This window comes from Macaca thibetana, chromosome 15 (genome assembly GCF_024542745.1).
Source record: "Macaca thibetana thibetana isolate TM-01 chromosome 15, ASM2454274v1, whole genome shotgun sequence".
Classification (NCBI taxonomy): domain Eukaryota; kingdom Metazoa; phylum Chordata; class Mammalia; order Primates; family Cercopithecidae; genus Macaca; species Macaca thibetana.
The window spans coordinates 43639752-43652452 of NC_065592.1; the positions used below are offsets into that span (position 1 = coordinate 43639752).

The window sequence follows — 12701 nt, forward strand, 5'->3', positions numbered from 1 at the left end:
GGCAAAAAGCCGCCCCTCTCTAGGACCTCCCACCCACCCACGTGGACATCCAGTTCTAGGTACAAGCTTTGTCCACAGTCCGACAAACAGCGACCCGCAATGCGCTGTGGCGTGCACACATGTGGCCCGATCAACCCTGAGGTGATGGAACAGAAGCCCAACCAACCCCAGAGCCTTTGGGCAGGAGATTCTGGACTGAAATAGAAGAGGGAGTCCGAGCTGATAGACATGTCCGTTTTTCACTGCGGATTCAACCATTCTTCTGCACGGGGAGTTTTCAGAGCAGAAAAAAGGCAAAAGCAGGACCTTTAAGCATGGACCCTGGCCGAGGCCCCCTTTGCCCAAAGATGCGTGCTATTGAAGGGCAAGAACTCAGGCTGACTCCCCTCTGTCTTCCAAATCACCTTCTTTCAGGACTCTTTTCCTTCCACACATCCTCACACCCGCCTCCAACACGCAGAATCCTAGGAATAATCTTAAAGCCTGCAACTTGTCACTCTTTTCTAATTACCCAGTCTCAAACTTAAAGAAACACTGCAAGAACTTTTTTTGCCCTGAACCATTTAGAGTAAGCTGTCAACCTGATACCCTTTCACCCCTGAAGACTATAGTATTTCCTACAGACAAGGACGTTCCCTAAATAACAACACAGCCATCAGCAAATTGCCAGGCGCAGAGGCAGAGGCAGTTCTATCCCTTGATTCTAGGAATTTGAGACCAGGCTGGGCAACATAACAAGACCCTGTCTCTACAAAAAAATAATCATTAGTCACGTGTGGTGGCACACGCCTGTCGTCCCAGCTACTCAGGAGGCTGAGGTGGGAGGATTGCTTGAGCCTAGGAGGCAAAGGCTGCAGTGAGCTGTGATGGTGCCGTTGCACTGTAGCCTGGGCGACCAAAAAAAAAAAAAAAAAAAAAATTAAACAGAAAAGAATCAGGAAATTAACACTGGTACATTACTACCATGTAATCCTCACATCCCATTTAAGTTTACCATTGTCCCAGCGTTTGTTGTTTGTTTGTTTTTTGAGATAGGGTCTCAGTCTGTCACCCAGGCTGGAGTGCAGTGTTGCAGACAGGGCTCACTGCAGCCTTGACCTTCCGGGCGCAAGTGATCCTCTCACCACAACCTCCGAGCTAACATACAGGTGTATGCCACCACAGCCAGCTTTTTTTTTTTTTCTTAATTAAAAAAAATTTTTTGTAGAGACTAGGTCTCACTATGTTGCCAGGGCTGGTCTCAGACTCCTGGGCTCAAGTGATCCTCCCACCTTGGCCTCCCAAAGTTCTGGGATTACAGGTGTGAGCCATTGCAGCTGGTCCAATCATGTTTTTATAGCAAAAATGTCCTGTCAAGAATCATGTGTTGCATTTAGCTCTCATAGCCCTTCCTCCCTTGGAAGGCTACCTTGCTTGGCCCCACTTCATGATTTTGGATTGAATTGTTCAGGGAAGGAAAAGGGAAGAAGAAGAAAGAAGAAATAAGGATGAAGAGCTTAATTGTGTGATTGTCTCCCCCATTGATCATTTTTCTCACTAAACTTATTTGGGGTTAACAATAAACACTTTGGGGGTTAATAAACAAATTTATGTTTGTTTTGATCACTGCTTTATCTCCAACTCCTGAACATAGTAGACCCTCAATAAATATGGAATGAATTAATGAATGACACGGCAAAGAATGGGCCTGAATTATCACTAATCTTGGAAGCCTAGCACAGGGACTGGAACTCAAACATGTTTGGTAATGTTGGTTGAAATCAACTAGCATAGGGTTTACACATAACAGACTCTATAAATGTTTTTTGGTTGAATTAAAATGTGAACAGTTAAATCAAAGTTAAAGGTGACCAAGATAACAGTGGCTATGATGAGCCAAGTATAATTCTTAAGAGAAGTATCTTGGTCCCTTGTGATATAGGAACACATTGTATGGCCTTGTTACTCAAAGTGTGGTCCATGGAAACAGCAGCCTTGACATCACCTGGGAACTTGTTAGAAATGTAGGATCTCCAACCCTATCAAATCTTCTGAATGAGGATCTGCAGGTGATTCATGCGCACTTGAAGTTTAGGAAGCACAGTTGTACCAGACTGATTTCCTTTTAAGGCACATCTTTGCCAGTCAAATAAATTCTGTGAAAGTCCCCTGGATTGACTGTTTTGTAGCAAGGAGAAAAGGTGAAGAGTACAATACACCCACTGAAGCAAAAACTCCTAGAATTACCACAGGCAAGAATTCCAAATGACAGATATTCTATCCATGGAAGCAAAGTGTTGATGGTCGGGTAGGTGGGAAGGGGATCATACTATACCCCTGTGTTGTTTAATTATTTAACAGTTATTCAAAAGACACACCTATCACACCATGTACATATACATACGTGCCTGTATAACTGGGATGGGGCAGGATGGAGGGAGCCCTTCTTAGGCATTAACCAAAATGCAAAAACCTATAGTGGCCTCTTTTTTATTTTATTTTATTTATTTATTTATTTATTTTTTGAGATAGAGTCTCATTCTTGTCGCCCAGGCTGGAGTGCAGTGGCGTGATCTGGGCTCACTGCAACCTCCGCCTCCCGGATTCAAGCAATTCTCCTGCCTCAGCCTCCTGAGTAGCCGGGATTACAGGCACCCACCACCACGCCTGGTTAGTTTTTATAGTTTTGGTAGAGACAGGGTTTCACCATGTTGGCCAGGCTGGTCTCGAACTCCTGACCTCAAGTGATCCACCCGCCTCAGCCTCCCAAAGTGCTGGGATTACAGGCGTGAACCACTGCGCCCGGCCAAGTGGCCTCTTTTATATTCAAATCGTGGATAATCACAGGCAGAATTTAACACATAATATTTTTTTGGAAATTTAGTTTGGAAATAATTCAGAGACACCTGGAGTTCTCTTTTAGTATCATTTTTCAGAGAAGGAAAATGGTTTTCCAGAGGGGGAAAGGAGAGGGAGAAAAGCAAAGTCCGCCTTTCCTTTCCTGGGGTAATATCTCCATCTGCTGGTGTTTCAGAATAACACTAACAAAGACCTGAAAAGGCTAGTCAGATTCCATAAAGCGACTCACCCTGTACTCTGGTCACCCAGGCTGGAGTGTAGCGGCGCGATCTCAGTTCACTGCAACCTCTGCCTCCCGGCTGCAAGCAATTCTCCTGCCTCAGCCTCCCGAGCAGCTGGAATTACAGGCGTGTGCCACCACGCCCAGCTAATTTTTCTATTTTTAGTTGAGACGGGGTTTCAACATGTGGATCAGGCTGGTCTCAAACTCCTGACCTCATGATCCGCCAGCCTCAGCCTCCTAAAGTGCTGGGATTACAGGCGTGAGCCATTTTTGTGTCCTGTTCTATGAATTCTCTATTTGTATCCTTTGCTTACTTTTACAGTTGGTTGTTGGTCTTACTGAGATACAGGAACTCTTTATATATTAAGGAACCTAGCCTTTTAAATCTATGTTATGGCCGGGCACATTGGCTCATGCTTGTAATCCCAGCATTTTGGGAGGCTGAGGCAGGAGGATTGCTTGAGGCCAGGAATTTGAGACCATCCTGGGCAACACAGTGAGACCCCATCTCTACAAAAAATAAAAACTTGCCAGGCATGATGGCACATGCCTGTAATCCCAGCTACTAGGGAGGCTGAGGCAGGAGGATTGCTTGAGCCCAGAAGGTCGAGGCTGTGGTGAGTCTATCATGCCACTGTACTCCAGCTTGGGTGACAGAGTGAGACTGTCTCTAAAAAAATTTTTTTTAAGTCTATGTTATATGTTGCAAATAGTTTTCTCTGTTCTTTGTCTTTCAATTATGGAATTTTTTGCACAATTGAAAAATGTAAATTATTGTTTAGCTTCGTTTATCAGACTTTTTCTCTCAGGCTTTGTATTTTGTTTAAAAACGTCTACTTAGGCGCAGGAGCGGCTCCTGCTAGTCCCGACAGCGGCGCCGGTGACTGAGGGGCCAGGACGTGGCGAAGTGGTGGCGGCGGGCGGCAAAGGAGCAGCCATGAGGGCCGGGCCCAGTCACCGATCGTGCTGAGGAGTCATGGAAGAGTTTTTAAACCAGGTGGGGTTTTGCCATGTTGCCCAGACTGGTCTCAAACTCCTGGACTCGAGCCATCTGCTTACCTCAGCCTTCCACAGTGCTGGGACTACAGGTGTTAGCCACCATGCCCGGCCTAAACTATAAGAGATTTAAAAGAAGATAACAGCCCAAGTTTCTCTGGAAGCTTGCAGCTGGCAGTACTATCAAGACAAAATGCTTTTAGGACTGTATGGAGAAGGCACTTTCCACCACTACCTAACAATATGGAATATGTATAATTTTTGACTGTGTATTTCTGCTGTGATTTACTAGCTCATATTCTTTGAATATTTTCCCCTTTGGTTATCTGTCTTCCTCTTATTTACTTATTAAAGTTCTTTGTATATTGTGGCAAAAAAAAAAAAAAACAAAAAAAACAAAAAAAAAACGTCTACTTTACTCCAAGATTATAAAATACATTGTTTGGCCAGGTGCAGTGGCTCACATCTGTAATCACAGCACTTCGGGAGGCCAAGGTGAGCAGACCACCTGAGGTCAGGAGTTCAAGACCAGCCTAGTCAACATAGCGAAACCCCACCTCTACCAAAAAATACAAAAATTATCTGGACATGGTGGCGTGACCCTGAGTTCCAGCTCCTTGGGAGACTGAGGCAGGAAAATTCCTTGAACCTGGGAGGTGGAGGTTGCAATAAGCTGAGATCATGCCACTGCACTCCAGCCTGGGCGACAGAGCAAGACTCTATCTTTAAAAAAAAAAAAAAAAAAAAAAAAAAATTGTTCCAGGTTTTCTTCTTTTGCTATTATGGGTTAGTTTAAAAAATATCATATTTGATTAAATTGATATTAAATTTGTTGTAAAAAGTCAGGTGTTACCACTTGAGGGTAGTTGTCCATGTTCTCTGGCATTTTGAAGAATTGGACAAAGCACACAAACAAAGCAAGGCAGTGAAAGCAGACATTTATTTATTTATTTATTTATTGAGACGGAGTTTCACTCTTGTTGCCCAGGCTGGAGTGCAATGGCATGATTTCGGCTCACCACAGACTCCACCCCCTGGGTTCAAGCAATTCTCCTGCCTCAGCCTCCCGAGTAGCTGTGATCACAGGCATGTGCCACCACACCTGGCTCATTTTTTATTTTTATTTTTGTTCTTTATCTTTTTTGAGATGGAGTCTCGCACTGTTGCCCAGGCTGGAGTGCAGTGGCGTGATCTCGGCTCACTGCAAGCTTTGCCTCCAGGGTGAACGCCATTCTCCTGCTTCAGTCTCCTGAGTAGCTGGGATTGCAGGCGCTCGCCACCTCGCCCGGCTAATTTTTCTCCTTTTGGTAGAGAAGGGGTTTCACCATGTTGGCCGGGCTGGTTTCAAATCCCTGACCTCAGGGGATCCGACTGCCTCGGTCTCCCAAAGTGCTGGGATTACAGGCACAAGCCACTGCACCCGGCCGGTATTTTCATATTTCAACTGTCAGGCAGAAAACGGAGGGCTTACAACTGCCACGGAGCAATTGCCACGCAGAAAAAGGTAGGGGTGAAAAGGAAGTAGCCTCTGATAACCAGTCAGCAGCAGTGGGTCTGAAGGTCACTGCCTCCAGATCCTGTTCCCCTGCCTCACAGGTAGATATCCAACTTACTTTTTCCATGACTGTCTTGCTTATTCTTTCAATATTATCTCCCCTTATGAATCTTAGAATTTAGTTGTCTAATTTCAAGAAGTATCTTATTGATACCTTTTTGGGGAAATATATAGATTACCTTAGAATAATTTTGTCAGTGATTTGAAAATCTAAGCAACCTGAAATTCCAGGTTTTCCTAAATACTACTAAAGTAACAACACCTGTTGTAGGAACTAAATTGCTACAGCTGTCTGTAAAACTAAAAATTAAGGAGGCCCTCTTTTTTTTTTAAACGGAGTCTCTCTCTCTCGCCGAGGTTGGAGTGAAGTGGCGCAATCTCGGCTCACTGCAACCTCCGCCTCCCGGGTTCAAGCAATTCTCCTGCCTCAGCCTCCTGAAAAGCTGGAATTACAGGCATGCGCCACCAAGCCCAGCTAATTTTTTGTATTTTTAGTAGAGACGAGGTTTCGCCATATTGGCCAGGCTGGTCTCAAACTCCTTACCTCAGGCAATCCACCGGCCTCAACCTCCCAAAATGCTGGAATTGCAGGCGTGAGCCACCATGCCCGGCCTAAGGAGGCCCTCTTAAAACGTCTCACCACCACCTCCACTCCTTCCCTGAATGACATTATGAACATTTGATAGTATCCTTTCACACTCAGCCAGCCATACATTCACAAACTTTTACGTGTACCTCTGCATGCGGGTACCTGTATGTATGTATGTAAGTGTGTGTGTATATATGTATTTATTTTTCTGAGATGGAGTCTTGCTCTGTCCTCCAGGCTGGAGTGCAATGGCGAGATCTCGGCTCACTGCAACCTCTTTCTCCCTGGTTCAAGTGATTCTCCTGCCTCAGCCTCACGAGTAGCTGGGATTACAGGCGCCCGCCACCATGCCCAGCTAATTTTTGTATTTTGTTAGTAGAGATAGGGTTTCGCCATGTTGGACAGGCTGGCCTCGAACTCCTGACCTCATGATCCACCCTCCTCGGCCTCCCAAAGTGTTAGGATTACAGGTGTGAGCCACCGCGCCTGGCCGCAGGATTTTATTACTTTCGTTTTGCATCTATGGGAGCCTTAGTCATGAAGGAGTCACGATACTTACCAAATTTTTGTAATATTTAGTTGCACATTTAGGTTTGTTCTCCACTCCCCCTCTCCCCCCACCCCCGCCCCTTGTACTAACAAAGCTGTGGTAAAGAGCCTTGGGTTTATTATTCCACATCTTTGTATTTGGGTAGCATATATTTCTAGAAAGGAATTGCCAGCTAGAAGGGAACAAACGCATGTTTTAAATTTTGATAGATACTACGAAGTGATAGTCAAACAGGGCATCAGTGATACTCCCGACCACAATATAGCAGGTGTCCACTTCCACACACTCCTAAGTTCTGAATATACAATTTTAAAAAGTTTTGTGAGCCTGTAAATCTGAGTAATCTAGGTCATGGCATTTACCTTTGAGAGCCACATACGCAAAAGAATCTCTCCTATTGCCTGGCTTACTGTCATCATTCCATATTTTCTTTATTTTACCAATGAATCTGGCAGTAAAATATGTGTGATGGCTATAGAGTGTCAGCGAATCTTAAGGAAAAGAATTAAACATCAGACTCCACCGAGGCCTTCAAGAAATCCATGCAAACAGGTTGCTTTTTGATATCAACACATCCGACCGGTAACTGAAGGGATGGAATCAGCTGTAGGGGTATCCGGTGTGTTCAATTCTGTAAAGCGAAGAGTTCCTCCCCCTGCCTCTCGCAACGAAATCCCACTCTGTGGCCTAGGCTGGAGTGCAGCGGCGCGATCTCGGCTTACTGCAACCTCCGCCTCCCGGGTTCAAGTGATTCTCCTGCCTCAGCCTCCCGAGTAGCTGGCTGGGATTACAGGCGCCCGCCACCTAATTCTTGCATTTTTAGTAGAGACGGGGTTTCACCATATTGGCCAGGCTGGTCTCAAACTCCTGACCTCAGGCCATCTGCCCGCCTCAGCCTTCCCAATTGCTGCGATTATAGGCGTGAGCCATCGCGCCTGGCCAGGAGTTCCATTTTTATGGGAGCTCCTCCAAGACCCTTAACCCCCACCCCCAGAACACAGCCATGTTCGCGAGCCTGCCTTTGTCTCCAGAGCCAAGCAGCGCTCCCAGACAAGCTGCACAGGAGAAGGGAGCTTTTTTCTGCCGTCCTCACCCGAAGAAAGGGGGCTTCTTCCCTGGCCCCTGTGCCCGATGCTGAGGGCTCGGGTTCTCTCTCCCAGTGTGCACCTAGAAACCCGAGCGTCGCCGCGGCGCTCGCACTTTTCAGATCGCGTCTCATACAAGTACGCGACCCTTCCACGTTTGGGACATGAATGGGAGAGCTTAGCGCTTCCTATTTTGTTTTTTGGGGTGCGGGTGATTATGAATCTGGGCACGGAGACGACAGGCTTATATGACCTGCGGCCCAGTGCGGGGCCAGGCGCCAGGCTCCTGTGGCGCCACCGTTTCCAGACGCGCAGCCACCCGGCTGGACGAGGGGCGGGGTCCGACCTTTTTTATTCGCCGTTTTTACCCTGGACTTCGGCTTAGTTCAACCTAAAGAGCCTCTTGGAATCTTATCTTTCCCAACATCCATGAAGTGGGAACTCAAATCTCGAACCCCGTACTTGTGTGTGTTCAGCGAAGGGAATTGACCCCGGGAGAAGAGCCCTGGGTCACTAAAGGGCCGGGCACCACGTGGGTGGAAAAATCCTTCAGGACCAGCCAATGGCGGTAAGGCTGCCCTGAGGGCCCGCCTCTCGGGCGCCCTCAGACTTCACGCAGTCGTTGTTATGATTGGCGGAATTAGGCGGAAAGCCCGCTTGCCTAAACCACAGAGGGTTTTGATTGGTTGCAGCGAACAGCTGCATTTCTATAGTCCAAACCTGGAGCGGTTTAGTGATAAATCCCGCCCTAAAAGGCATTTGTTAACCGTTGTACGTGTTGTAAGGCAAAGGGTGATTGGTCAGAGAGCTCACGGAATCAGTCGGTAGTAAACACAACCAGACTCCAGGGACCGTGGATTGGTCAGTTTTTCTGGGGGCCAAAGAAATTCCTCCGGGTTCCTCGCGCCGGCTGGCTGCACTCCTACCCCGGCCCCGCCCTCCCCGTTGCTGATTGGTTGTAACCCCACCGGGGGAGGAGGAAAAGGGCGGAGTAGGCGCTCTTGCATTACGTCACTTCCGTTTATCCTCAGGCGCCGCCGCGGTGTTCTCGGAGTGCCGCGGCGAACTGGCTGAAGGAGCTAGGGTACTAGAGGCGGGGTGGGAGGGGGGCGGGCGGAAGGGGGAGGAAGTCCCATAACGGAGACGCAGGTCTGGACGTTCCCACCTCCTCTGACACTGCCGAGTCCGATCGGAGAGGGGTCACCGCCTCCTTCAGCAAGGAGGAGGGGGGCGGAGCCCGGCTCAGGTGAGGAGACCCCGTCAGGGAGTGTCGTGATGGCGGGCGCGCTCACGTGGGGAAGGTTGAGCACCAGGGGCGCGCCAAGGCGTCGGGGAGCGCGCAGACGTGTACTGGTGCCCCCAGCCTACCCTGACTGTGTTCCTGAGGGGGCATTGTTACCGTCAGAGCGAAGGGGCCAGGCGCGTTCTTCTGCGCAGGCGTCCCCGGTGTCCCGACGCCAGGCTGTCTGCAGGCTGGGGCGGGAGCTGGTACCCCTGCGGATCTCTGGCTGGCTACGTAGGTTCCCGAATGGGGTGGGAAAGGCCTCAGGCCCAACGGCCTGGTGGAATGAAGAGAGGATCTGCTGCCTTGCGGGATGGGGTCGGACGGCTCCCTTGCCCCCATCCTGGGTCTTCTTGAGCGACGAGGTTTGATTTCACCAGAGCAAGGCCATAGGCAAACTGCCATCGGGAGCCGGCGGCCGATCCTGGAGGGGTGGAGCCAGTGTTTTGGAATGCACCAACTTGTTAAGAGAGGACTGAAGTGTTTAATAGGCATTTATTGAATGCCCACTACTCCCAGGCTTCGTGCGAGGAGCTGTGGGGGATGCGGTGGTTAGACACTGCTGTCCCATGTTCTCCTGTTTGGAGGACAGATTTGTATGTAAATAATAAAAGGCAGTGAATTAAGGGGAGTTGAAGGTTAGTTTTTTCCTTTAAAAACGGCCATTTTTTAATTAAGTCAGCATTCTGGCATAGTGAAGGGTACTATGGAAACTAATTTTCTGAACAGAAGACAAATCCTAAATAATTTGGAGGAAAAAATTTAGGTGAAAGCACAGTAAAGTCTTGATTCCTAAGTAGTAGTCTCTGACTCTAGTTAACTTGAATAGAAGAAACTCTTCACCTTCAAAAATTGAAGCAAAAAATATTCCAAAGCATATTCTCTTATTTTTCACTTGTATTAAGTAGAAGACGTTACAGGCTTTTCTTTAGAAGTTGAAGAGAATGCTGTGCCTTAGTCATTATTGGTAATTTGTTGTGCTAGTATGGGCTGTTGTGCCTTAGATGTAAAAGGCTGGGTAGAACTTGCTTTTCATTTGCCTAAACTCTTGTGATATCTGTGTTGACGGTGGTTGGCAGTAAGCTAATAGTTCAGAGGGAAAAGACCAGATGGGAAGAAGAGAAGGATTTTAGAGAAAAGCCCCTAAGCCAAAGGAAACCGTTCACTGTTCCTTTTAACCCTTCTGGAAATCTCATCAAATTTGGGAAGATTGACCTGGCCACCACAGCCAGCTTGGTGACCTTACAGGTAAGACTGCCTGGGTGGGGACCTGTTCTGGGCCCTTGGGTTTTGCTGAATAAGCAGACTCTTTTTTTGAGGAGTCCTGAAGTCAACCTGTTTACTAGAGATTTGCACCTTTCCCTAAAAGTTGTGTCAAAACTTTTAGTTAGCTGAAGATGCTGGATTTTGGTTAATTGATATGTCTGTAGCAAAATTCTGAAAATGGTAAGATTTGGAGGAAAGGCATCTTACAAGCTTAAGAGTGAACGCTCTCAAGAGAGACTCACAAGACTGTCCCCAAAGTGGAAGTAATAAAAAATCACTAGGATATCAAATAGTAGTTAAAGAACTCAGCATGAATTATATCAAATTGGAGACTTAAAAAAATCTTGTGTTCAGTGAATTTGACAAAACCTGGTGTAGTGCTGACAGAGAATTTTGAATCTGGCTCACATTCGTTTTGGAAATGGAAAAAAGAACCCAAGGTATTGATTCTATGTTAGGTTTCAACTTTTTTTTTTTTTTTTTTTTTTTTTTTTTTTTTTTGAGACGGAGTCTCGCTCTGTCGCCCAGGCTGGAGTGCTATGGCCGGATCTCGGCTCACTGCAAGCTCCGCCTCCCGGGTTCATGCCATTCTCCTGCCTCAGCCTCCCGAGTAGCTGGGACTACCGACGCCCGCCACCTCGCCCAGCTAGTTTTTTGTATTTTTTAGTAGAGAGGGGGTTTCACCGTGTTAGCCAGGATGGTCTCGATCTCCTGACCTCGTGATCCGCCCGTCTTGGCCTCCCAAAGTGCTGGGATTACAGGCTTGAGCCACCGCGCCCGGCCTCAACTTTTTTTTTCATGTGAATTAATTTTAAATACTTTCCCTCTGTCAGTTTTAAGCATGTGATTTTTCTTTTACTGTATGTAATATTTCTCAAATATTATGGATGTTGTCTAGTAGAGCCAGTTTTGTTAGCGTAGCGGGTGGGATGGAATGTAGCACTACACTGCCTTTTGTCTAAGTGTGAAGTGAACTTCTCATCTCCTAAAAGACTAGCTGTTTCTCAGTGAACTATTGTTCTTTACATATGTTTTCATCATTTTCACCACTGAATAGTGGCTTTTAATTTCAAGATCCAGTTTTGGAGGTGCCTTTCATTTTATTAGTTATACATATATTTCCTAAAAGCTTTGATTTATCTTGACATCCCAAACAGATTAGGAACTGTGTTGGACTACTTATTATAATAGATATTCTTACTCTCCAAGATTATTTTATTGGTGATGTTGGATTTTTCTTAACCACTTTGCCAACAGGAGTGATGCGCCACCCACCACCCTCCACCCACTCGGACCACTTGTGTTACAGCTTGTACCCGCATTTAGTGGTTCCCAAACCCTTGTCCCTTGTTCAAGAAGAATGAGGTTACTCTGACAATTCGAAGGGTGAGGAGGGCAGAGAAGAATTTTATTGAGTGCCTCAGAGAAGAGGACATTCAGGGGTGGTCCCCCACCCCTGCAGTCAGGTGGCTTCTTTCCCAGTGTGGCTGGTTCTGGGGCTTCTTAGGGACTCAGAATGGGGAGTGTGTGCTGATCAGTTTCTGAGTATGCAAAAAGGTTAAAGGGAAGGCCGGGTATGGTGGCTCACGCCTGTAATTGCTGCAGTTGTGGAGGCTGAGGTGGGCAGATTGCCTGAGGTCAGGAGTTCGAGGCCAATCTGGCCAACATGATGAAACCCTGTCTCTACTAAAAATACAAAAATGAGCCCAGCATGGTGAAGTGCGCCTGTAATCCCAGCTACTCGGGAGGCTGAGGCAGAAGAATCGATTGAGCCTGGGAGGCAGAGGTTGCATTGAGCTGAGAGCCTGCCACTGCACTCCAGTCTTGCAGACAGAGTGAGACCCTGTCTCAAAAAAAAAAAAACAAGGTTAAAGCAAAGACACCACTCAAAGGTGGGTACGACAGTGTAGAAAACCAATTAGGAAAGGGGTAGGTATATGTAAAATAGGTGAAAGTTGGGGATCAATCAGAAGAAAGCACATCAAACGGGAAGACAGGTTCTCAATCTGGTCCATGGATTTGACTTGTAGCTTGGCTTTCAGGCTTTAAACTGTCTTTGGCTTGGAGGTAGGGTTTCCCTGGGGATGTGCCCCTATCTGCCTAGGCATTTGTCTGTCTCCTGCCTCTATCATTAGTAGTCATTGGCAGTCGGTTTTCCTTCTTCCTTGAAGACAGGATACCGTAACTAAGCATTATGCCATAGCTCAATTGGCAGTTTTTTTCCTAGTGTTACATGAAATAATGCGTTTTATAATCACAGACATCTTAGATTTTTTTTTTTTTTTTTTTTTTTTTTGAGACGGAGTCTAGCTCGCCC

At 46.9% G+C, this 12701-nt stretch overlaps 1 protein-coding gene across 4 annotated transcripts in view; it reads left to right on the forward strand.

Moving 5' to 3' along the window:
* Positions 1–8845: 8845 nt before the first annotated feature.
* Positions 8846–12701, forward strand: part of ZBTB5 (zinc finger and BTB domain containing 5) — a 45002-nt gene continuing 41146 nt past the window's right edge. The window contains exon 1 of one of the 4 annotated variants that reach the window (XM_050762111.1): positions 8846–9082. The gene's annotated coding sequence lies outside the window, so the exon portion shown is untranslated. Of the gene's footprint in view, positions 9083–9137; positions 10367–12701 lie in introns of those variants that run through there. The other 3 variants (XR_007719935.1, XM_050762113.1, XM_050762112.1) reach the window with 3 other exon arrangements.